Source organism: Mesocricetus auratus, unplaced genomic scaffold (assembly GCF_017639785.1).
Source record: "Mesocricetus auratus isolate SY011 unplaced genomic scaffold, BCM_Maur_2.0 Super-Scaffold_100015, whole genome shotgun sequence".
Classification (NCBI taxonomy): domain Eukaryota; kingdom Metazoa; phylum Chordata; class Mammalia; order Rodentia; family Cricetidae; genus Mesocricetus; species Mesocricetus auratus.
Genome location: NW_024429198.1, coordinates 13,895,413 through 13,921,908, shown reverse-complemented (window position 1 = coordinate 13,921,908; position 26,496 = coordinate 13,895,413). Strand labels below are relative to the sequence as shown.

At 37.0% G+C, this 26,496-nt stretch overlaps 1 protein-coding gene across 1 annotated transcript in view; it reads right to left on the bottom strand.

The window, feature by feature from the left end:
* Positions 1 to 16,451, bottom strand: part of LOC101833887 (cadherin-10) — a 187,432-nt gene extending 170,981 nt beyond the window's left edge. The window contains exon 1 of the mRNA XM_040757652.1: positions 16,125 to 16,451. The gene's annotated coding sequence lies outside the window, so the exon portion shown is untranslated. The remainder of the gene's footprint in view (positions 1 to 16,124) is intronic.
* Between the last annotated feature and the right edge of the window lie 10,045 nt (positions 16,452 to 26,496).

Below are 26,496 nucleotides of genomic sequence, written 5' to 3'. Positions count from 1 at the left end.
TTACCACAATGCTTAGTTTTCTATATATCTTGCCACCAGCCCCAATTTTTCCTGGAATCAAACTTAAGGTCTGTGTTATATCTGGAAGATAAGGAAAGATATTTAATGTGTTTTGTCTTTCCAAATTAGCTATTATTTCAAATCCCTTTCTGACTTTTCTCCACTACTTCGACTCACATACTTAGGGACATGAGAGGAGACCTGACATGTTTGAGCTCCTAGGATCATACCTCTGACCCAAACAAGTTATAGCTGGCTCATTCTCGTTGCTTTAGCCATATGCCAGGAACACATTCTCAAAGGCATATCTCTTAACTTTTTCATTCTGTTCATTGTATAAAGCAAAGCTCCATATAGAATATGTGCTTAGCACAGTACAAGGCTACAAAGACTCAATATAACTGAACTCAAATTATCAAAAAATGGGTAATATCCCTATCAATGACTTTAATTTAATTAAATAATAAATAATGATCATTGCAGAAACTCCATGTTAAATTATTTTAGAATCTGTGAACTTACATGTACAAGCCTCTTATTCTTCTCTAGTTATTATTGTTGCTCTGATGGTCACCACTAAATCACCAGGCAAGAATTTTAAAATATAGTAGCCATGTCATAATCCAAATGTTATAATTTTGTAGTATAGGATGAAGTCAGCTGAACAAACTTTTTAGAACAGCCAAGTCAGGAGGTTGAGAAAATGTACTTTAGATTTTCTCTAATTAAAAAAAGATTTATGTTAAAATTGAAATGATAAGAAAAAATATGTCTTTGGGTCTTCTATGAGACCTTTAAACATTCAATGTGTATTAACCATGAGATGGAAACCATAAAATACCTTTTTGCCATGTGATGCATGTATTTTCGTATCACACCTTTGTTAATATGTGGAGAGAATTAGCTAAGTGTTTGAATTGTAGAAGCAAACAAGAATGCCCCAGGCACGGAGAGAACATTGTAAATGACTAAGCTCTACACACACACACACTGTCGTGTATACGTACACACAAGTGAGTCAAGGCTAGTGGTACCTCACACCATGAAGGAGTTATAAATAACCAGGTAAGACTCTTTGGAAGCTGCAAGGCTAGCTACAAGCTTACTTGGAGGTCTCAAAGAACATTTTAAGGAAGAAATAATGTTAGAAACCTACTTGATTGACACATAAATCACAACGAGTAGGGCCTTCAGATAAAGTGACCAAAGTAAGAAAAGGAAAGAGGTTAAAATAGTTAAAATGATAAAGAAAGACCTGTTTTCTAAGAACTGATAACTAACATATCTGCTTATATTCTGAGGCAAGTTAACTACAAGAGGTCTAAAGCATCCATAGTGACTCAAAATAAAGAAGGCATTTAAATTTCCCCAGGCAAGCAACAGTAATAACAGTAATATACAGTAGACACCTACAATCATAAAACCTCTTCAAGAGACTCTCACTAGGGTGATATGCAATCCCTGCAGCAATGTTAGGATATGGCCTTGTGACTTTCCCATGTTATAGTGGATAAAACTGGGGTCTGCCTGATCTGAACACCTTTGCCAAAGTTTCCAAGCTTTTGCTTAATGGGATTGGTATAGGTCTAAGTGCATATGTGCCTACAGCAGGTGTAAAGTGATCAGAGGAGTCGTTTGAGATGCAGTGGGCAGGAGATATGGAACTAGTGTTGAGGGTTTATTTCTCCCCGTCCATGAAGGATGAGGCCCTCCCTGAGTCACTTAGGCTGGCACAGTCATGAACTCCATTTGTATATGGACTTGGAATCAAAGAGAATGTACCACTCCTGCTAACAGTGATGGAACTAAGATGCTATGGCAAATGGTTATCTTTGGGAGAGAAAGGAGTTAAGAGTCTACTCATTTGTAGCTACAGGTCTCTAAAAGATGGCAGGTGCTCTCAGTGAAAGCTAAATGGGAAAATTTTTTATTCTCGGGGATAATTATCTTTAACTAGCACACTTACATTATATTTTAAGGGGAAAAGATTGAAACAAATTTCTACTTCATACTTTGCTTGTTTGTAGGTTGGTAATTCTTTGGTCTATGTTTTCTTGTTGTTGTTATTCTCACTCATGGAGATGTTGACTTTCTGTGTTTGGGATTATAAATTGTCTATTTACTTAAAATTACAACAACACTATATCACCTTAATCAGTAACATTAAATGAGACCATGACATCGTCAAATTTTGCACTTGAATTTGAACATTTCTAAAATCTAAATACAGGATTTTGTCTCCATTTTAGTTTGGGTGTTTAAGTAAATATATACTCATTTGAAATAATACCACGTTTGAACCATTACATAGAAAAAAAATAGCAGACCTTTAACAAAAACAAATCAATAGTAATATCTTTAAAATAGAAGCAGTTTTGTTGATGGAAAATGCGTGGTTTAATGGGAATAAAGTAATCAGTGTTTGCAGTCTGTCATTTGGTCTGAGCATGAGAAATCATACGTTCTGGCCACTTGTTTATGTCACAAGGCTGTCTGGAAGGCTCAAGCAGGAAGAGAAAATGACTTTCTGACAGCAATGAAAAATGATGGCTTTAACACATTCCAGTGGGATAATGTTCGTAAGCTGTCCTGAGACTTAGATAACTCTTTGGTTCCTATGGAGCTCTGTTCTCTTAATGAAGACAAATTCTCCTCATGCTGCGGAGGGACCACTCCTGATGGTTCCCTTCCTTGTACCCTGTAAGTCTGACTAAGTTATTCAGTGTCCTGTCTTGAAATGGAGGTTTTATGACAGTGAAGGTAACTAATTATTAGAACATCAGGTGAATGTCTAATGAGTGTGATAAAATTCTAGTTGTAGGTCCAACCGTGAACAAATGGAAAAATAGGGATTTTTGATCCTCATCTCTTGCTATGGGATATGAACAAAGATTGAATTTGATGAGATTCCATATATATATTCAGATTAAAAAGAAAAAATGAGTTCATAGAAACAATAGTCCAAGTTTCAATTGTTAGTCAGCACAGATATCCAGTTCTTAGGATGCAGCTGTAGTATTTTTAGGAAGCTCTTTCACATATCAAAATTAGAAGAGACCTAACTGGAGTTACAGCCGAAGAAAACAGAACTGCAGGAAAGCTGATACTTAATGTGCATGTGCATTATTCTAATTGACCAGGACTTGTTACAGATTTGATGAAAAGATGAACCACACAGAATGCCCTGTATGAAACCTAGTGAAAACCACCTCCAGTCCACACAATAAACAGTAATTTTTCTGGTGTGATGTTTTACAGGCTAGATGAATGTTTGCCTTAAACTTTTTTAAAAAATATATTTAAGGAATATTTTGTAGCTTAGTTACAGCTGCGAAATTAAGCTACCATTTAATTTAAAAAACTGACTGGGTCAAAAAAATGTTATAACCATGGGTGGTCCATAACTAATCCCTATCTAGAGTCATTAACATGAATTTCAGAACTTTGAAGAAGAATCTTAACTGGGAAAAGGACCTTAAACCTAGAAAAGTTCTCTGATTAGCACAATATGGCCACTAGGTGGCCCCAAACACCACTATGTGTCACTGGATACAAAAGGAAATTTGCCAAAAATATTAGCCACAATTTACCTATAAATGGGTCAATACTTCAAATGTGAACTTATCTCAATTCTGTCATCATTTTCATATCTAATTCATGTGTTTTTAAACTGAAAACATCAAAAAAAACCATCAAATTCTTGAAAATCTTTACAAAGTGTGAAGAATTTTGCAAAGCATTCTTTCAGTGTCTACTTGACTAACAATTCAATGACATTTGTTTTCTTAAAGGTTTAAAATTAGTTTCTCCACTAATATTTCACCATTTTCTTCAATTAAATGAAAGGAAAATATATGAAAGCTAATGAACTTTATCGATGGTAAGAGTAAAGGATTCTGGAACTAATGATAGAGCATGTCTAATTCTCTAGCTTTGGGAGGCCCATTAATCAAGTGTACTTAGGTAGTCAAGTACACTAGCATTAATATGTATATGGTATTTTGAATTAGCCTTCTTAATCAGTCGGCTATAAAGCAGGATCAGTTATCCAAACATGAAAGTGAAGTTGTAGGAGGAAATGCTTCAGAATAGACACAGGATTAACAAGGATAAAACAGATTGCCCTTGATTGAACACATTATACAGGACTTGATACCGCCTGTAAATATAGAACCAGGATAAAAACTGAAAACCAACTTTACTGTGTTCTTTAAATTATGTCTGTCATTTAAGCTGGTAATGTTTGTTATTGCTTTACTTGTTTTTTCAGACTGGCAAAGGAAAGAATCTGTTTTAATTCAACGACTTTTGTAGAACTTGGTTTGCCAGGTGGTGTTTTTGTTGTTGTTGTTGTTGTTTGTTTGTTTCATTTTGTTTATTTGTTTGTTTTGTTTGGCTTGGTTTTTAGTACTTAGGCTACTAGGTAGCCTAAGCTGGTCAGAACTTTATTGTCTCGTCCTGGCTGGAGTTGACAAAATCCTGCTTCAGTTGCACTGAGTTTACAGGTGTGAGGCACTACAGTCAATCCAAGGGTGAGTTTATAAAATAAATAGAATAACTTTCCTTAAGATTTAAGTTGAATTTCAAGACAGGAACTGATCTTGAAAACTAAATTTCAAAAGTAAATCCATTGATGCATTTTAAGTTATCCTTAAAAGGGGGAATAAAAAACTAGAAACCGTGGTTTGTTGAGCTGATGTTCACATCAACTTGAATGTGAAAAGGGAAATGAATGGATTATCCAAATAAAACCTGTTCAACTTTTCACATTTTGTAGCATGTTATATTTCTTCATTAGCCAATTTCATAAATGTAATCTGGGAAATCAGTAGCCGGCTGACCTTTCTGCTTGTAATACTGCAAAATTATTCTTGAGAGTTATAGGCATCAAAACTTTAGTGGAATTATTCCTTGAAGTCACTGCCTCTGCTCATCACTGTTTCTAGTTCTCCTTATGCTGACCTACAAAAGGAAAATCTGTGGAAAGCATCATTATTGCAGAACAGAACTGGCTCCTGATGAACCTGATTGAATTATGTGACTTATGGACCTCACAGTTGTTCACGGCCTTCTTTCTGATGCTTCCTCCCTCCTCTTTCCCTGTTTCTGGCTCTTCACATCCTTTTCAACATCCACATCCATTATCCCCTGGTTCTTGAATGGCCATCGGTGAATGCAATTTAAGTTGCCAGCTTTCATTCAACTCTTTAAGTTCTGACATTTCCCAATCATTGGGAAATGGATAAGTTCCTAATTCTTAAGTATAGAGCTCTCTCCGGTTATAGTAATAGATTCAATGAGCTTGTGCCAGTTAATATAGGCAAATGAACTATATCCCTGGAAATTTTGTGTTTCAAGCTCCCATTTTACAAAAAACAGTTAGAATGAAGAATGGTGTTGTTGATAAAATGCCATTACAAAAACAAAAATAGCAAGACTCTCTTAATTTAGCTTAATTACAAAATTAATATTACATAATATAACTTAAAATATTTTTAATTTTAAATTTAAAAATTAAAATACATGATCTGCTAAGGTAAGAATAAAATACCCTAAGTACTAATGAAGAAAACATAGGTTACATGAACTTACATCAAGTAAATGTACCAAGAACAATGTTATTTAATAATAATGATTAAAGTCAATACTAGAACATGGACTATGTGTTAGCTAATGTTTGGACCATTTTAGGCTTATGGTAATTGCTTCTATTAATCATGAAAATTGTCATATTACAAAAGTATACCTATTAACCCCATTTAAGTTATGAGAAAAGCTTCCAATGATATTAAATATTAAGTGTATGATAAGTGGTAGGTTCTGATTTTAATTCAGACAGACTGGTGCCATGCTCCATGCTTTTTCCATTAAAGGTCAGTGCAAGAATACTCAGGTTAAGGTCATTACATTTTCTAACAAAGAGAATCTCAATGTTTCTGATCTTCAGCTTTCTCGCTGTTTTGTCTCCTTATTAAGAACACCCTCTACAGTCTTTGCAAGGGAGACCTCTTTCAAAGTGGCAAAGCATGCAACTTTTCAGTATTTGAGGGTATGTGAACTGCTATTAACAATTTCTAGTGATGGCACTTTGGAGTATAGTTCATCCTCATGTACATCCATTTTCTGCACACTTCTCTGGTGTGGGCCATTAGTCTCAGCATTGTAGCTTCATTTTATTCCATGGAGTGTCCTGCATCCGCAAGGTGGAAATTAGCTGCTGCAAATCTAAGTGCAGTATAGATCACTCACTGAGGCTCTGGTACTGCAGAAGCACAAATTCATGGTCCACTCCTGAGACCACAGGCTCCATCAGAACAAACGGAGGCTAAACAGGAATGCAGCTTGAAGCAAAATGATAATTCACCCTGAATTTTCCTTAAAACATGTGATTCAGTGTTCAAGAAAATAATAAGATTTAATAGGGGTAAAGTTACAGTCAAATTTTATGCAGTTTAAAAGTACCTATGGTTTACCTGTTTTCATAACCAGATTAGGATCATGAGCCATATGATAAGAAATTTCACACACCCCTCTGTCAATGATGGGGGATGTCCTTCTGTATGCTGTGAATACATGTTTCTCTTATTGGTTGATGAATAAAGCTGTTTCAGCCAATAGACAGGCAGGATTTAGCCAGATGGGAAATCCAAACAGGAACAGAGAAAGGTAGTAGGTGGAGTCAAGTAGATACCATGCAGCCACCGAGGAGGCAAGAGATCTGGGCATCACCAGTAAGCCAAAACCACGTGGAGATAAACAGGTTAATAGGAATGGGTTAATAATTAAGAGAGAGTCAATAGGAAGCCAGAGCCAACAGTCAAACAGTTTATAATTAATATTAAGCCTCAGAGTTGTTATTAAATAAGTGGCTGTAGGTACTGAAGGATGAGAGAGAAACCAGTCCAGTGGGACTAGGTGAGACAGAGAAAAGGTTCCATCTACATGTCGATGTAGCATATGTCCACTCTCAACCCCAAAACCTGTCCTCTCACTTCCTGATATTTATCCTAGTATTTAAATAGAGCTGACATTTATTAGGATGCTAAAGAATCCTTGAACTTGAGCATGAATGAGTGAATGAAATTAATAGTTAACTGGTTTCTTTAGTTTGTATGTAATTAGCAATCAAAATGAGGGACTAGTTGGCTTTGATGATACATGCCTGTAATCTCAGCATTAAAGGGGGTTGAGACTGAAGGACCATAAGTTAGGTTCTGTCAAGCACAAGATATGTAGAGAGGTATTTCTTTGGGTGAGAGGCACTGACCACTAACAGCACAACTATCTTAAATGAACGATCAGGTGACTGCTGCTTGATTTCATGCTAATTTTACAAATGCTCATAAAAATGGAAAATTTCAAAGAACACTACTGACAGTTGTTTTTTAAACCATATAATTGTTAATAGTTCACATGCTTTTAAAGAGACTGTATCTCAGCTATGTCACAACAGTGGTGGTTTATCATATTTCCCCCAAAGGCATGAAGTGTGACTCAAGGATGCAAGGAAATACTGAACAGCCATTACACATACTCTAAGAAAGCACTTAAATTTATAAGAGAAAAAAATTAAAAACAAAAAAACAAAAGAGTATAAAACACGTACAATCCACAAGAGCCACAAAATCAAAAGGCAGTTAAACTGGTACTATAATATTATGCCACTTGGCCCTATTAAAAATAGAAAGCATTCATAAAGGATTACCATGGGACAGTAATTTATATGTAAAGTTGTAATTTATTTCATGTGGGAAGGTTTTCTCTTGCATACCTTGTTCTTCCTTGACCTACTACAGACAGGCTAGATCTAATCCTCTACCTCTAAAATTAAAAGTCTTGTCTGTTTTAACTCATCATAGCTCCCATTCATACATCTTCACACCTCCTGCAGACTGGATTTCAGATTTCAACCCCATGAAGTAGATAACTCTAAGAAAAATATTAGATATAATTTTAAAGACATAATGTATATATATTAAATAATCTATACATATATGTGGACCCAAGTGATTAATGATACATGGGTATATGTATGTGCTCCCAATATTATGTTTATATGTAGATACATGTATGAGTGCTGTTCCCAAGCTTTTGAGACTATTACCAAATTGGTTAAACTTTACAAATGATTAAGTATTACATAGAACTATTTATTTATAGTTAACAATCAAAACATGTTTTACAGAGCACTGTGGCTAAAAGAGAAACATTTCTTCTGAGGTAGGGGATTTTCTTTTTTTTTTTTTTTTTTTTGGTTATTTTTTTATATGACTATGCACCAAAAAATGACTATTCACCAAAAGGTGAAAATCATGTATTTAGTGTAAGACGTTTAGAGAAACTCAACATTCCTCATACAAAAGATAAAGGAAAATGTAGGCATGCAGATGTGTGCCTATAAACTCAACATTCAGTGTGACAGAAGAGTACAGAGACTATACACAAGTCAAAGCCAGAGTTTTCTACAGAGTGATTTCCAGAAAATGGGCAGCTACATATTGTGACCTGCCCTACATCAAACCTTCAATAACACCAAAGAAAGAAAGAATGCGAAGAAGCTAGGAAGGGAGGGGGGAGGGAGGGAAGGAGAGAATGAGGGTAGGAAGGAAGGCAGACAAAGAAAAACAGGGGAGAAAGCTAGAACTTAACGTTCAATGTGCAAGTTTTTCCTTAAAATCATAACAAAAAAGGTGAAGTAAAGAAATAAGCATTCTATCCCACAAAACAGTATTTCCTGGATACAACACATATGAATTCACAAGGACTGGGCAGCATGAACAAAATCTGCACGAGCTCAGACTGTATGAAATCATGGTAGTTAGTTGATTACCCAGTTCCACCAAAGCTGAAGACCTATTTGCAGCTGATAGTTGCTTGGGGGAAAAAAGGGCCAGTTTTCTTTAAGAGTGCACCCCCCTTCTCTGGCTGGTAGATCCACCACTCTCTAGCAAATGGCTCCAAAACTGAGTGTTTGAGCATCATCAATTGGAAACTAAGGGTTGAAAAAAAAGACAGGAAATTGCATGAGAAAGGATGGGTAAATAGTGAATGTGGGGAAATTTTTGGTTAGGATTGAATACGTTCAAAATATATTGTATGTCATTTTGAGTCATCTTTCTTGAGAAAGTGTCACTCTCACAATTATAAAAAAATGTCTTTAGAGCAAATATGAACCATCACACAATGAAACACCACAATTGGATACAATACATATACTAACAGAATATGGGAACCTGGCCCCAAAGGATACACTTACATCAAAGCCTCTGCATCTACAGAAGGCTCAAGGAATACTGACAAGAGGGGTCGGAAAAGTTGGAGTTAGCTGGGAAACAGAAAGCACTACATAAATAAGACAAGAACTCCGACAATCTCAATGGACACACTAGTGTGCGATGAGGAAACGGTAATAGGTCCCACCAGTAGACAGGGAACTACAAGTAATCACTACTGGGAGAAGAATTGGTGTCTCCTGCACATGAGCCCTGCTACTGCTTGCCCAATGCTGAGTAGTCAGCTTGGAAACCATATGCATGCAAGCAACAGGAATATATACATATGCAAGAATAATTATCAGAGGAAACAGATGCTGTCAAGTTGAGAAAAGATGGCATCAGAAGGGCTCCAGAGAGGATAACTGAGAAGGGCTGGAGGAAGAAAGGGGACTGGAGAAATTGATTAAACTCTATTTCTGTTTTTTTCAATACATTGCATAAACTTCTAAAAGAATTAGCAAACAAAATCATTTTTCCAAAGAAATAAATCTTTCAAATTGTGGTACAGAAATGTACTGAGGGAGGAAAGGGGCTTTTGGGAAAGAGAGCCTTTGTTCAGGCTCCCAGGATGCAGGAGCTACATGGAGAACTGACTGTTGCAAGTTATCCCCTGACCTCCACGTATGTATGTGCATGCCATTCATGCCACATACATACACTGTCATATGCACACATGGGTGCACAAGTGGCCAGAAACTAAATAAATATATAATAAAAGAAAATCCTTCTGGTAGAAATAGGCAGGTCATTGTCAGCTACACACTGAGATGCAGGTCAGCACTGGCTCCCTATCTAAAATGAAATAGTAATCATTTCCATTAAGTTCTGATGGGAATGTCTCCTTTACTTTTAGAAGACTTGAAGCTGAATAAATCAGATCTACATGGCGGTGGTGTCTTGGTATGGTCCAATACTACAGGACATGTATAGTCTCCAACTTACATTTTAGAAATTAGTGGAAAATAAGAGGGGGTTATATTTGACTATAGTAATGGTTAAGTGTGGTATGTCCTGGAATTTTTAATTGATGAGAATATTCTAAAGTCACCTTGCAGATCTTTATTTTATGTCATGGCAAAGCAGATAAATACTAAAATATTTCAAGTTCATGCTTTAATTTCATTAAGAATCAGTTTAAACCAGTTGAGCTAAACACAGGGAAATGTAATGTTTTCATTTGTTGAAGAAAATACCTCAGTAAAATAACTGACAAATGTAACTGATAGATATGCAATACAAAAATACGTGGAAATACAAATTACTTAAAATTTGGCAGAGTTCAAATTTTTCACATTTTCCAATGGGTGGGATTGTTAAAGATTATCTTGAATTTTACAGTTAAGAATTTTAGAAACATTTATTACTTTGAAAAAAAGTATTAACCATAATAACCCATAACCCATACTGTTAAAAGTGAAAGCTTGTTTCCCTCAATTTTATTGATTAAGGCACAACAGGAAAAAAGTCCGTTTGAATATTTTTTAAATATTTCCATCTTTATTTTTATTATGTGTGTATGTATATTTGGCATACATGTGTGTCTATGTACCATTGAGCAGCTGATACTTGCTGAGGATTGTAGAAGGTATTTAATCTCCTGGAACTCCTGGATTAGAATTATTAATGGCTGTGAGCCTGTGTCCTCTAGAAGAACATGCAGTGCTCCTAAACATTGAGCCATCTTTCCCACTTATGCTACAGCTCTGTGTGGTAACTCATTCCTGTAGCCCCAGAGACTGGGAGATTAGCAACATGAGATAGTGTCAAGAAACCAGGAATTAATTAGTTGATTAATGAAAGCTTTTACAGAGCTTCTATAAGGATTACCCACAAAAATATGCTAAGACATTGCATGGCCAAGGTAGATATGCTGATTGCCTTTGATCTATTCAGGCAGCTCAAGAAAATACTTCTTGTATTTATACCTACTGGGATAACACTTTAGAGAGTTACAAGAATAGCACAAGTTAAAATATTTACTCGTTCATTATTTCAGTTTGTCACACAGTCTGTTTAACCTGGTTGTTGCTCCACTTTCTTAAACACGTTTCCTGAGGAGCAACGGTTGTTCTTCATCTATCAATATGGGGACGGATATGCCTACCCACCCATCGGTTTCATTCCTTGGGTTAGCAATTGGTGTACTTGTTTCTCCCAGCAGAGAAGAATCAACATGTTTCATGGAGGACTGCATTCTGGAAACATGCAATTTGTGTTTGATTTATTCTTAAAATCAGAGTTCTGTCAAGCCACTTCAATAGTCTCTTCTGACACTAAATCAACACCACCTCATAATCAATAACTGATGGGCTGGGACTCATAATTCATGACTGTGCAGTCTCCATCCTGATTATTTGCAGAAGTCATTCTCGTCATGAAAGCTCAGTTCTCACCAAACTGTTAGTGCAAGTTTCAACTCCTCAGATGCCTCTGTGTCAAGAGGATTGCTTTCGGGTTTCTAGGACATGCTCTGAGTCACAGTGTCATGTATTTTACCGTGCCCGTGATGAGGCCGAGAATCCAACACATGTGTAGTAGATATGACAATACTGGCCTAAAACTCACGAGAGCTGTAGAAACATTAGTGGGTAGAATAGTAAAGGCAAAGGGACATTTGTGATTGTCAGATGTGAGAGAAGAGGGCCGGAAAAGGAGGGGAGAGCAGAGCAGTGCGAAGGGAGAGAGGGAAGAAACAGAGAGGGGAGAGAATGTTCAGCTAAATTTATAAGGATCAGCAATGCTCTGAAGTGTTTAGACATGTCATTTCATGCCAGAATCCCTGATGAGGGACAATGTTGTATTACATCTTCCAGCCCACTGCTGCATCCTGTCCCGGAGGCTGAAATGTCATTTAACATTAATTTATAAAGCTGTAGCATGTAGAGGCTGCTGTCTAAAATAAATAAATAAATAAATAAAGTCTGAACACTGAAATCACGTGATGTGGGGAAGTGCTTTATAGTGTTACCGACAAACTCCTTAAGAATAAGAATCTCTTAGCTGCATGAGATTGCTACAGGAAGGCATTTCAGCCTCCCACAAGCAGGCATTATTTCTAAGGAATGTTGCCTCTGAAATGATGTAGGCTGTGATTTGATCTTACTCACTCATATTGAATGCTCAGTTTTCTCTTTTTAAAAATCTACTTCGAGAATAGTTAAAGCTTAACAAAAACGTCCTCAGTAATAGAGAGGCTGGTACATCACACACTTCAGCAACAAAGAAACGGAACAAAAATACAAAGCAATCAGTGAGAATAAAGAATCTTCCTTTAAAAAAATTCCTCAAAAACCCATCTTTCTCTGAGGAGCTGCATTGCTAATAAACAATTAAGCAAAAGTTGTATTAAAAAGCCACTGTCAAGACCTGCCATATTACTTTGAACAGATGGATGCTAATATCGCCCTGTTACACTGCCAGAGAAATTCGACTACTTTAAAGTGATACACCTGATTTTCCAGCCCTGAGTGAGGGTGAGGGATCCTTGGACTGAATGTTGGCAAGAAAGGCTTGGAAAAAGCAGTATGCTCTTCTGCTTTAGGAGGCCACCCAGGTAGGAAAGACAAGAACTGATTTGGAAAGCCTCAAGGCTCAGAGCAAAATGTCAAGGAAGGAGTAAATCTATCACTGAGTCAGAACTGACCTCCAAGGTGACCCATCAGGGAAACAGGCATTGCTTATTGACTAGAAAACAAAACCAAAAAACAAACAAACAAAAAACAAAAACAAAACTAAGCTTATTAATTTAAAAGCAACAGAATGTTGGAAGTACGTTCTGTGAATGAGATCCAACTACTTCAAAGACACACATAGAAAGATATTTTGGTCTATAGATTCCAGGCTATTTTCTAGATGAACTCACTGACTTGACTGTCATGTAAATCAATATAGAGTTTCCTATGCCAACTTTCTTTTTTTCAGTTTTGTATTCAATAGTTTTTCTTTGTACTCGGAATAGCGCACTAGTAACTCCAGGTGGTATCTGTGAGGACAGATAACAGGTGATCTTTCTTGAGACTCATTTTTTTAACTGCAGTCTACTTCACTACAGTAAAATGCATAGCAAGAATGCCTCTTATTTGAGAGACAATATGATTCGCAATATTTCAGAGTCATCAAAAATAGGACTGAACTTCAGAAATTAAATAACTGAATTAAATTACCCATAAGTGGTAAGAATAATATTTCCATTTCTCCATCTGTACTTGCCACTATTTAGGAGCCACTTGTAATCTGACATCAGCAGTATGCGACTTACAGAGTAGAAATAAGAAAACATGATGGCTGATGCTCTTGAAACCTAAGGTCTAAACGAGGGTGGTTGGGTTTACATCCTTGGCCTGTATTAATTGCTTCCTGTGCCTTAGCAAGGCCCTGAAGAATACTTAACAATTGTGTGCTTCAATAGCTGCTGAATCAGCTTCATTTGTCCAAAGCTGTGCCTGTGCTGCCGCCTAGTGGTGCCATGTGGTATAAAAATGACATACCCATAGCTTGGAGAATGAGGTGCTATATCTCTTACTGCAAAGTAGGTTAAGATGACAAGAAATCTGCCAGATCTATACACTCTGCCTTCGCTATCTGTTTATATGGGAAAGCAAGTAAAAGTCAAAAATTCCCCGTTGCAGTCTGGTCAGAACTAACATCTTTCACAGTTAACCTTTCAAGTTTCCCATATTACCATTCTAACAGGGAACTCAAGATACATAGACATATATAGATACACAGGCATGCCTTTTTCATATTCCGTGAAGTTCCTTAGTAGTGTAGCAAGACTGTATATTTTCCTAGGCAGAAAAATCTTTTTTGTTGTTGTTGTTGTTGTTTTTCCAGCAACGATTTTCCAGTGCAGGGTAAAATAAAAGAAATCTGACCACGAGGCACACTGCCTTCCAAGTGTGCACAGAGCTGTGCTTCTTAATGAATAAGGGTTCTTACAAAAATCAAGGAGCCTCACCTGGAGCATTAACCAGGCACCTAGCATTTAACCATTAATTTCACATATGTATAGGTAGATGGGTTCACACATTTGCCATTCGGTTTTCCCAGTTCCCTTCCCCCCTCCCCCATCAAAATGCATGTCACTGCATTCTTTGGGGACAGAGAAAGCATATGTGTTGGCCACTGAAATCAATTTGTTAACAGCCAGTTTTTGAAACCAAAGAGATGTCTGCTTTAAGGAAAGCAAACAGTGAGTCAGACTTTAGCAACATAGTCAAAAAAGAAAAAAAAAGAAAGTAAAAGGGAAAAGAAACAATCCTCTATTTTCTTCCCCTTGGGGTGTTTTTGCAATTGACATGCCCCTTGGCCACATACATAGGCTGTTTACATTTGTTCACTTTTCAATCCGTTCACCACTCTCTGCCCGAATTAGCCAGCATTTCCTCTCGCTCTGCAGAGAATACATATGTGCCCCATTTACCACCCCGTGGGGGGGGGGTGCAGATTGCCCATGCAACTCATCTTTTGCCCAATTTCTCTAGGACACAGTCTTTTCCTTTTCCTCACTGTAACTAAAAATGAACATGCAGCTCTGTCAATGACATAATGTTTTCATGAAAGTTCCACTAATTAAAAATCCTCACCATACCAGACCTAAAAAAAAAAAAAAAAAAAAAATGAGCACACTCTTGCCAAGTGTTATTCACCACAGTGAGGCTCTTGTAACTACGTTTTAGAGAAAGGCAGAGAGGGGGATGGTGTGAAGGGAGAAAGTCTCCTAACACACGCATGGAAGTATAACAGTTGTCAGCATCACAGGGACAGATTATTTTTAAAATAGATCTTTCAAAAGAAAAAAAATGAGATGAAAAAAAAATAATGCATCTTCAAAGAGCTCAGAAGTAATCCATGCACAGCTCTGGTAATAGAAGCTTTTACTGGAATGAAGGACCACAATTGTAGGAAATAGGTCTGCTTTTTGAAAGCAAGAGATGATAGGTCAGTTTTCAAATGATGTTTGCCTGTACCTATAGACTCTCCCCTTTTAACAGTAAAGAGATAGTTGGTTTTTATCGTGGTGGCATGACAACACTTGCACACTGTGTTGGCCCATGCTTACAGTGCTATAATAGTTACTTGTTGGGGATGTTCATTGAGACTTGCAACATGCTGCATTAATTTAACACCACATAAAATATGGATTTTATTGCAGCAAAGACAATAAATGCTGCAACTGCTGACTGCATGGATTTAATCCCCCCTTTTTGCTGTACCCCCTCATATTTCTGACTCATATAAAATGTGAACATAGGAGTAGTATCCAACCCTATTTCTGATGAATGTCAGTCTGCTGTCTTTATGTAGATGCTTAGTCTGCTGTCTTTATGTAGATGCTTAGTGACCACTAACAGCTTCAAGGCATCTGTCCTCTGTCTGTCATTTCTCTTTCTACAGAAGGTACAATGAACTATGACTATGAATAAGTGAGGAGTGAATCCGTTCATATGGAATGCAAAGTAATGTTATCTGATCTTGGAGTTCACAGCAAAGAGTGCTACCTGCTAAAGTGATATTTTAAACAGAGGTAAACGAGATTGAGCATGACTAATTACACTCCGTACATCTTTTCAACAATTGCTCAGAATGAATGAATTAAAAAACTCCAATACCAAGACTCACACTGTTGAACATAATATATTATTCACCCAGCTTCGCATCACCTACATTCAAAACAGTTGTTCCAGGAAACTCAAAACAAGAGTTGCATGCTTATTTGCTTATTAAAAGGTAATGGTTTTGTAATAATTACACATATACCTTATGGGGGGAGCATTTATCTCCCCCCAGCAAGGGAAGAAAAGACAAGACCTTAAAGGAGTTAAAAGACAAGAGGTGAATTCTTCCTACCTGGTTTCATCAGCTTCTGGCAAACGGAAGTTGGTTCCAGCCAAAATAACCCTGGAGAGATTGTCACCCTGTCCTCTTTTTGTTTGTTTTCTGCTGTTATTTTCTATCGCTGATTCTACTTCGGTCTAACTCAAGCTTTCTCTCAGCGTCACTTTTAACTCTGGACGGCAGGGAACCGAAGAAAACGGGGCGAACTCTCTCTCTCTGATTGGCTTTCATTCAGTGATTCTGATTAAGGAAAGGGAAGGGGGAGGGAGAAAAAGAAGGGGGGTGGGAAAGCCCTTCCTCACACGGAGAGAAAGGTTCTGCTGATGGAGCTGCAGCACTCGCCACGGGAAGGTTAGAGACTGGAAGTGCCGGCTCCAGCCAGCACACAGCGATTTGCAAGTGAATGCGAGGGAGGGCGCATCCGAGAGGAGGGCTGTGCATGAAAGGCGTCCCCTCCCCCGCAGGGCAGAAAGACTCTCTGTTTCCAGCCTAAGGTAATCAGCCCCATCTTATCCGCCTGCGTCCGTAACACAATCCCAGAAACGCGGATTCTGCAATTGCTTCTTGCAATTAAAGAAAAAAAAATACTTCTTTGCTTTTCTCTGGCATAGCTATGCCTGCACCACCCGTACTCCAGACCATACAAACACTAGTGCTAGCGGAGCGCCAAGCAAATGTCAATCAGATCAGGTATATTAACAACAGAGGATTTTGGGGAGGAGGGGGATGCGGTTTTAAATATTTATTTTGAGGGCAAGTGAACTTTCTTGATTCTCCAAATACCTTTATTCGTTGTTTACTGTCATAAAGAGAACACACCTTACTCTTCATTTGGGAATGTCTGAGCAGTTTTGTCTGTTTAATCATACAAGGTTTGCATCTCAATGTTTCATTAACAGTTTACATGTGTGGTTAATGTCATTAAAATATGCAGATTGTGGAGTCGACATAAATTTTTTTGCCTTTGTAAACTTTTTTCTTATAGATATGTTTACGTCCAAAACAGCATACAGTCTGATACCAACACATCTGCATGATTCTTTCTACATCCGAACCCTTCAACTGTATATCTTCCTATTTACCTATCTCTACATTAAATTTTGATCAAACAGAACCTAACCAAAGATGTCAGTATAGCTCCACAAATAGTTAACACCTTTACATTTCCCCGGGTACATGTAGACTCCTTTTGCAAATGTCACCTAGAAATAAATTTTATACATATAAACTAAAAGAGAAATTATGAAGATCATGTCAGCCAGTCTGATTGAAAAGCAAAAAGGCATTAGTCAGCTGTTAAATACCTTTGCAGTCAATAAGCTAACAGTGAGTATATAAGGCACACATTCCTCTTCCCAGACTACTGCTATCTTAAGATGTCAAGAACCCACAGAGAACAGGTATGATAATTTATCAGCCTGGGGACCCTTTATGCACTCAAAACAGCAAATAAGGAAGGAGATGATGGGAGAAGTCAAGAGCCACCCTTAAATTTCAAGGAAATTTTAATGTATCACAGATTGTTATATCACTAATTGTTACCCTTCACCTCACAGAAGAAGAAAAAAAACACTAAACATTTTTACTCATTAAATGATTTGTACAGTAGGAAAAAACTAACTTTTCTTAAATATTACAGGTAAGGGTACTAAAATGGGGATTAATGCAAGGACTATGGCAAAGTTCAGCAATGGGGTTGTGACAAGAGTATCTACAATATTTGCCCACATTTTCCAAAGTCCCTTGCCTTCATTATCCATTAAAATAAGTATTGCATATTCTCTAGGGATGGATGTATTTATGTCACTTGGCTCCTTTGTTTACTCCATATAATGGTACCATTGACACATTAAATTGTCTTTCAAGAGAAACTTCATAGTCACATATTCTGCAGGTCAATTGTACAGGATTAAATACATTTCATGGCTGGCATCTATTCATGCAGAGATTCTCTTGCTTGTTTTGTGTATTTATGATCCTTTAATATCAAAATAAGTGACTGTATCCTGTGAAGGACATTTAGACAACTTTTGAATGTGTCTAATTAAGAACATAATCAAAGACTTAGATCTAAAAGTAAAATATCTTTTGAATAAGATATATTGCATGCTGCAATGACATATGACAAAATAAATTTCCTAACACACCCTTTGTCTCCTCTTACATGAAGCTGTGAGTTGATAAGATTGCTTTGACTCATGTAAGAATCAGAAATGTTAGTTCTGTTCTGTCAATGTGTTGAAGGGGTTGAACTCATTTGTATGAAACATGACTCCACATTTACCTTAGGAAAGAGAAATCAAATGCAGAGGGAAGGAGGAATGGGTACTTGGAAAATGAGGCCCAAGTCACCATATCTATAATATCCTTAGCTGGAAAGGAAACACTGAGTCACAGGTTGTTCCTGGGGAGTCTTGGAGACATAGATATTACTATGAAAAAACAAAACTATTCAACCACTGAACTTATTGATGTTGTTAAAGAGTTAGGAACTGAACATAACAGTGATAGGACTTGTTACACCCTGTGTCTCAGGATAGTATATATTATATGATTTTTATAACACAAGTTATTGTATTATCTTTCAAATTTAGAATATCCTCCTAAGGAGACTGTTTTATGACTATATAATATTTAATAAATGATAATGAGAGTATTGATGAATTTGTAAGTTCAAGTAAGAGATGGAGCAGGAAGTGAAAGATGGATAGAGAAAGGGAGAAAGGCAGAGTATGTACAAGAACTCACCACATTTTATTAATACCTTACAGTAAAAGTCCTAAGTCCTTTATACCTTATATCTGAAATCATAGTCTCTGAACTATTGAGCATCTTAGTAATCAAAATTAAAGATTAATATATCTAGTGGCTAAAAAGTAAAACTTTTGATAATGTAATTTGTTCTATTAAATAATACTGTTCTCCAGTTCTTTATTTTATGCTACAAATGACTTCACCTGGAATTCTGTAAGTGACTCTATTTGCTTTGAATTTTCCTAGTGAATGGTAATGGAGTCAGTTCCAAGTATGGGAATTAAATGACTGAAAATAAATGACTGGTGCCAGCTCTCGCAGAAGAGTTCATGAGTACCTCGTAAGCATGGCTGTCTCTATGAGAAGCCATGAGCCAAGGTGACTTGATGCAATTTAGCATGCATGGTTCTAAATACAGGTTTAAAATCAAACATAAATTGTACATGAAGTACTTTATCATGATCACAAAGTACTAAAAATCAAAAGCATCCTCATTATACTATAATAGTAATTATAGTAATAATAATGTTTGAGGGCTGACACCTTATTACAAATTTGAATGACTCCATTATAAGAAAACAAACTAAATAAAACAACTCCCATCCAAATGTCTAAAAAGTTCCCAATTTGTTCTAAAGAGTATCCTTATTCATTAAGGCACACTTACCTAACTCTGAATAAAGAAATAAATAATACATGGCTTCAAAGCTGCTTGTTCAGTCTATGTCAGTTTATTTAACTGTTTCCAGAGATAACGCCAGTTTCTCTTTGTGGCTATGAGGCAAGAATCATGAATGTCCACATTTACTTACCTCTCTAGAAATGTTTCCCCATAATATATAATCTGTCTGAGATGGTTTGAAATCTTTTTTTATTTTTTAACTGTCTTTCTACATCTGCCTTTCAGGATAGGAGTGTTTGAGAAAATTTAAACTTGTATTTTCAGTTTAGGTCATGTTCAGGGCAGGAGTGGAGAGGACTCTTTTACAGGTTTTTATGTGCCCTGCTTACCTTTAAATAGAAACTGGTGTGAACGAGGAGCAAGACAAATGTAAGAGATTTATGATGCTTTAAGACTGAAGCAAAGGCATAAGTTTGTGTTCACTGTTCTTGAAGCAATAACACAAGCCTTTAGGCCCCAGCTGGCAAACTAGTGCTGAATGTGCTCTTGGTGTTTGTGTAGATCTTCTCTCTCTATTCATGGTGTAAAGTCTCTCCTATTCAAAATCAAATTATGATGTCAATTAAACCATGGAGTCACCAGAGAAATGGCTGTTATGTACCAATGAACTGGTCTCATACCTTCTACATTCATCCACATATCTACGATGCTTAGCTCTAAGAATTTGGAAGGATGAAAGGGAACTTGAATCTAAGCTGAAAATACAATGTTAAGAAGTCATTGTTGTCCAGCTCAAACAAATGTACTATGAGCAACGTTAAATGGACTCAGGAAATTGGAAGTAGAGGGACAAGAAAGGAGTTGGAGGGGTGAAGGAGGAGAGGTAATATAACTAGTACTACTGTATATAAAATTCTAAAATACAATACATTTTAAAGTTCAGTGTTTTAAAATGTACAATTATTTTGTAGGAAATATATTTAATTAAAAACATGTGAATATAAGTTTGTTTTCTCCATGTTCCTGTGCGGTAGCAAGGTGACAAACTACCATATCCTGTGTGTACCAGAGAGAAGGACACTCCTTGACTTCGTAACTTTCTTAGAATAAAAGTGAATTGCATACATTAACTTTCTTAGAATAAAAGTGAATTGCATACATAGCTTTGTTGTGGGTCTTTCTCTGTTCCACCAGCCAGATACATGGAGACTTCTCATTAAATATGAAAGATCAGCGAATAACTTAGGCTTCTTACTAACTAGTTAGTACTTATAACTTAAAGTAACCCATATCTTTTAAACTGTGTTCTTTTACATGGCTTGGTTACCTTTACTTTGTAAAGCCCATGATGCTTGCTTTATATCCCTAATGTCTCCTCCTTTCTTCCCAGGGTCTTCACTGCCTGGAAGTCCTGCCTAGCTATGACTGTTCAGCTTCTATGAAACCAGTCCGAGTGACACATCTTCACAGTGTAAGCCAATGATCTCACAACACAGCTTGATGTTTCTGTTACTGTTTTTAAGTTAAAAATGTTGGTTGCATGTAAAGAGATTTACAAGTGAACTGAATACTACATTCATAGAAAAATGTGAAAAGAAATAGTTTTTGTAATTTTCATGTTAGTTGGGAACTAAAGTCTCAATCACACAAACTGCTTTTATCCTTTATTGTCAAAGATAAGGGGATCTGTCTAAAATCATCAAACTGATAATTTTTTTTGTTTTTAGCTGCCATTAAAGTTTCGTCTGAGGAAATACTTCAAAGAGAATGTTTTTGGTTAAAAAAACAGTAGAAAATAGCATTTTAAAACTAATTTGTTTCCATTTTCATTTTCAAAAATAAATATAATATTTAATTTTGCATTTATCTAGTTTTAATTTTAATGTAGAGGCTATCTGAGTGTTAATAGCTACAGTTAAGTCAATACTGTCATTCTGGAAACTACTCTAAGAATTCTTAGAATAGGCATTGTTTTGGAATAGATAGGCTATTTAATATTAAACGTCAGACAAAACATAGCTATTATTTTCAATTCTTCTCCCTTACAATGTCATTTATTACATCATCCCCTTTCCCTCTACTTGTTGCTTATCATGACTGTCAATTATGAGATATGTTTTCCTAAGTGAAATGAGCTTGTCAGTTCATGAATTCTGTCTGAAGCCCTGAGGCTCCTAAGTCATAGACAAGAACACATAATGCAAGTCTATAGTATTTATTGGTTTTTCTTTTTTTTTTTTTTTTGGTTTTTCGAGACAGGGTTTTCTGTTTTGTTTTGAAGGCTATCCTGGAACTCGCTTTGTAGACCAAGCTGGCCTCGAACTCACAGAGATCCTCCTGCCTCTGCCACCTGAGTGCTGGGATTAAAGGTGTGTGCCATAAACACCTGGCTAGGACCATAATATCTATATAAGTTTTCTTTGTCCACCCACATCCCAAAAGGGTAAGACCTGAAATTAGTTAAGCAGGTATTATGTATACTTGAAGTTTGCCCCTTAGTTAAAGACCCAAACTTAGGAAGACTACTATTTTATTCAAATCGTCTGTTTGAAAACAGCCAAAATTTTAGTGAAAATAAAAATATTTTATAATCTATTTTATAATCCCCTTCTCTACTCTGGAGGGAATTATATCAAGACTGATGCTCTGCAAAAGTACATTAAGTAGTGTCCAGAAAGAAAATGTGGAATCTAGAATCCAACTGTGAGACCCATCCAGAATATTATTTATCAAGACTATAATTGAGAGAGTCTACGGTTAGTATGTTAAATAAATTCCAAATGTCACAATGTTTACTTATTTGATGATTTGTATCATCTACCCTAGTCCTCCACAAGCGAGGATGATCTTTTAATGAAATAAACTGAATTTTGCTATTCAGTGGAAACTGTCCCCAGTCCACAACCTCCTTTTTTAGAAAACACCTCATCCTCATTATCAAGTACACTTCTCTATCTCTTGGTGTCTATACCTAATCCATAGACATTCTGTATGTGTCTCTTTCATTTGCCAAGTGTTGACTATCATACTGGCTAAACATAACAAAAGTCACCACTATGTAGGACTAATTTCTTCTACCATAATACATTCTGCCATCCTTTTGCTCCTGAAGATATATAGTTTTCTTGATTTAAAAGGTTGACAAATATTCCTTTCTTCATTTTATTTACCTTTGCATCCAATGATGAAGACACAAATTGCTATCAAATCTTGGCTACTGTAAACAATGCAGAAGTGGCTGTGGGAGTCCATATCTCTCTTCTACACATTGATTTCAACCCTTTAGTGTGCATACCCAGTAGAAGGATTGATAGATTATATGACAGTTATATCTTTAATATTTTATGAAATGTCTACACATGGCATATATTATTTCATTTGTATATGAAATTGCAAATAGCTTCAAGCACACAGAGTGTAGAATGATATCAGAACTTAGACAAGCTTGGGCACCAGGGGCAGTGAATACACAGGAAAAGGGCTGATATTTGATCAAAATCTACAAATATCAAATAGGTGGAATCAATTTTAAGTATCTACAGTATTAAAAAGAGCACAGCTCATACTGAGATATGTTTCCTAGCTTATAGTTTTACCACAATAGTAAATGATAGGTAGATGGTGTTGTAGGTCTGTTTATTTGTATTGCTTAAATCTTTCAACAATTGTACATCCAGAGCAAAGTACAGCATGCACTGTACAAATGTTAAAAAGATTCTGTGTCAATTAGATGAAATCCATTGTTTTGTCTGGTACTTGTGTGATATGCTTTTCCTGTGATATCATGGACTAATATCTATGACATCAAGTAGGGAACAGATGACAGACCAAGGTACAGCTACTCCTAAAATTTAACTTGGTAAACCAATGAGTTTTATTGGAGTTGCTTACTAGAATAAGGGTTGTTGGGTTACTAACAGGAATAGAAAGGACAAATCACCAATGTCCAACCCAGCATGAGTGACATCGCAACAAATCTGGAAGCCTGGGGCACACTTGAACAGTCTGCAAGTAGTTCAACATATCAGATTGTCCCCTCTAGGTGGCTCAGTTTCTATGATTCTCATAAGGGAATCATAAAAAATGGACAACAGCTGGTCTGTTTCTTCTATATTCTTCAGTTGGTCTTTGCTTACTCCTGGTGCCTGGATGTGTTTGGAAGTATTTTATTCAGCTTGGTTTGTCTGAGAATGAGTCTTAGTAATTTTTGCTATTTATATAGTATTGGGAAAGGAGGAGCCTGGTGAATCAGCTCATTTTCAGGGACTTCCTGGAGCTAGTTTGAGTAGTTTACTTCCTGACATCATTAACATCCCCGAAGTAATTCACTTTCCCTTAGAACAGACTGTTGTTTGTCTACCCTGTGCATACCCAGTCTCAAGGAGTTTCCATCCAATGAGAGAAGTTTGATTCTTGGAGGAAAGTGCTATGCATCAATACTACAATCACACAACCACTGTAGTAAAACATGACTAGAAAAACTTCAGGTTACATAGGGCAACATGGAGACAAAGGTGAAAATATTTGACAAGGGCAGGTTTTCAGACTGCTGTGTTCACTCAGGTCATGACTACAAATAGTTTATTCAACAAAACCACTGGAACACAACTGTGACTTTATTTTCTTGATTTGTTTCAATTTCTCAGAAACAAGACAAATTGGTTCATGTCATTCTATCATTTTATGTCAGCAAAGTACATTCAAGCATAGTATCTTTTTTTTTTTTACTTTTTTTCCATCTACTTTTTATTCAACTTTTTACGCATGTCACCTTCAGTCCCTCTCCCTCCCCTCCTCCCCCAATCTTCCCAACCCATCACCCCTACTCCACCCCCCTCCACTCCCCAGGGAGGGCAAGGGCCTCCATGAGGGATTTTCAGGGAAGGGTCCAGGTTCTTCCTCATGTATCCAGGCCAAGAGAGCATCCCTCCATGTGGTATGGGTTCCCAGAGTCCTGTATGCAAGGAGTAAATACTGCTCAACTCTCCCAAGTCCCACAGATTGCCAAGACCTCCTCTCTGTCACCCAAGTTCGGTGGGAGGGTGTCTGGATCAGTCCTATGCTGGCTCCTCAGTCATCAGTCTGGGGTCCATGTGTTCCCCCCTTGTTTAGGTCAGCTGCCTCTGTGGGTTTGCTAGCCCGATCTTGATTCCTTTGGCCATCATTCTTCTTTGCAACTGGGTTCCAGGAGTTCAATTCGGTTCACAGCTGTGGGTGTCTGCCTCTGCCTCCATCAGCCATTGGATGAGAGTTCTAGGATGGCATGTAATGTAGTCATCATTTTCATTATCATTGGAGTACATTTAAGGTAGCCTTAATGCCATTTGGTGTCATTCTTGTAGATCTGTGAAGATGTCACTAGTGCCAGATCTTTTCTCCAACTTATACTGGCTCCCTCTTTTCTGGTATCTCCTGTCCTTTTCTCCTCTATTCTTACCCTGGCTCAACATTCCTGCTCTACCATGTCCTCCTCTCCCCTCCTCTTTTCTCTCTCTTTCTCCCATCTCCTTCTACCCTCCCCATCTCCCCCCCAATCTAATTAGGAAATTGCATCCCCTAATCGTTCTCCAGTTTACCATCAAGCATAATATCTTAATTTCCTAGATAATATTCTTAGCTTTTTACAACTGAAGTGATGAGACTGAGGATGAGGTATAACATTTTCCCATAAGTCTGTTCTCTAATCTATTGATTGGAATCTATGACACACCCATAATCCAGTAACAAACAGCCACACTCACTGTCTGCGACAGCTTTACCTCAGGCAGAAGTAGGTTTGTAATAGTCAGGGTTCTGTAGTGGAACAGAAACAATAGAATAACTATACTCTCTCTCTCTCTCTCTCTCTCTCTCTCTCTCTCTCTCTCTCTCTCTCTCTGTGTGTGTGTGTGTGTGTGTGTGATTTATTAATCTGTTTATATGTTCTGTTCTAGGCTGAGTAGTCCAACACTGGCTGGCTACATAGTTGACATGCTGAGACGCCAACAACTATGCAGTCCATGAAGCAGTATGCCTTAGTAATGATAATCTAGACCTGAAAGCTTGGAGAAGACCAAGATTGACTTTCCTTGTAAATTGGAAAGCCAAATACATTGGGATGCAATTTCACTGAAAGACGGTGGCAGCCACAATGAGGGACAAGACTGGTACCTTTTACCAGCAAGGAATGGAAGTAGTTAGGCAAAATCATAATGCTTTCCCATAAAATTATTTCTATCTGGGCTAGTGTCAGAAGGTATTGTCCACTCTGGGAGAGGATAGTTCCCATTCATTTGAAGAAGGAAATACTTCAACTGATCAGTCAATACACATGGCTTAACTTGTTCCAGATCCAATCAAATTAACAACAAAGATTAGCCACTGGGAGCATCAATGATCTCCAGCCCCAGTTAGTGAATATGCAATGTTCTTACTGAGAATAAGGCTATACCAAACACTGAAGAGAGCTGGACAGTTGACCTCTAACGAATTTTAAAATATAAACAATAGCTCTCCAAATGTATTTTAGGGGCCGATAGCATTGGCTTGTGTTGACAACTTACACATGAAAATGATCAGAACTTGTCTCAAGCCTACTGGATCAGAAACTGTGGGAGAGTCACTGCTCTATTTTAAAACATGGTAAGGTGATTCTGAGAGTTTACATTTGAAAGCCATACCCCACCCACCCACCCCCTACACACAAAATTGCTCTTAATGCAATCTAGAAAAGTAAAACTGAATTAAAGCTCAGGATTTAAAACAAGAGATGTGTTTATGCGTCACTTATTATTTTAACACCTATGCATAATATTCAGAATCATTTCAAAACACCATGCTATTTATAAGATTGTGGAGGAGAGCTGTAATCACAGAGCTGGCTAAATAAGGGTTTAACCATCTAATGAGAGAGACAGAAATTAAGACAAATGATACCCAAAAGTAAATGAAGGGGAAGAGAGGAAGGAATTTTGCCAAGTATGTGATGAATGTAGGAGTTACTCTTGAGGTTTCAAAATATAGTATTAC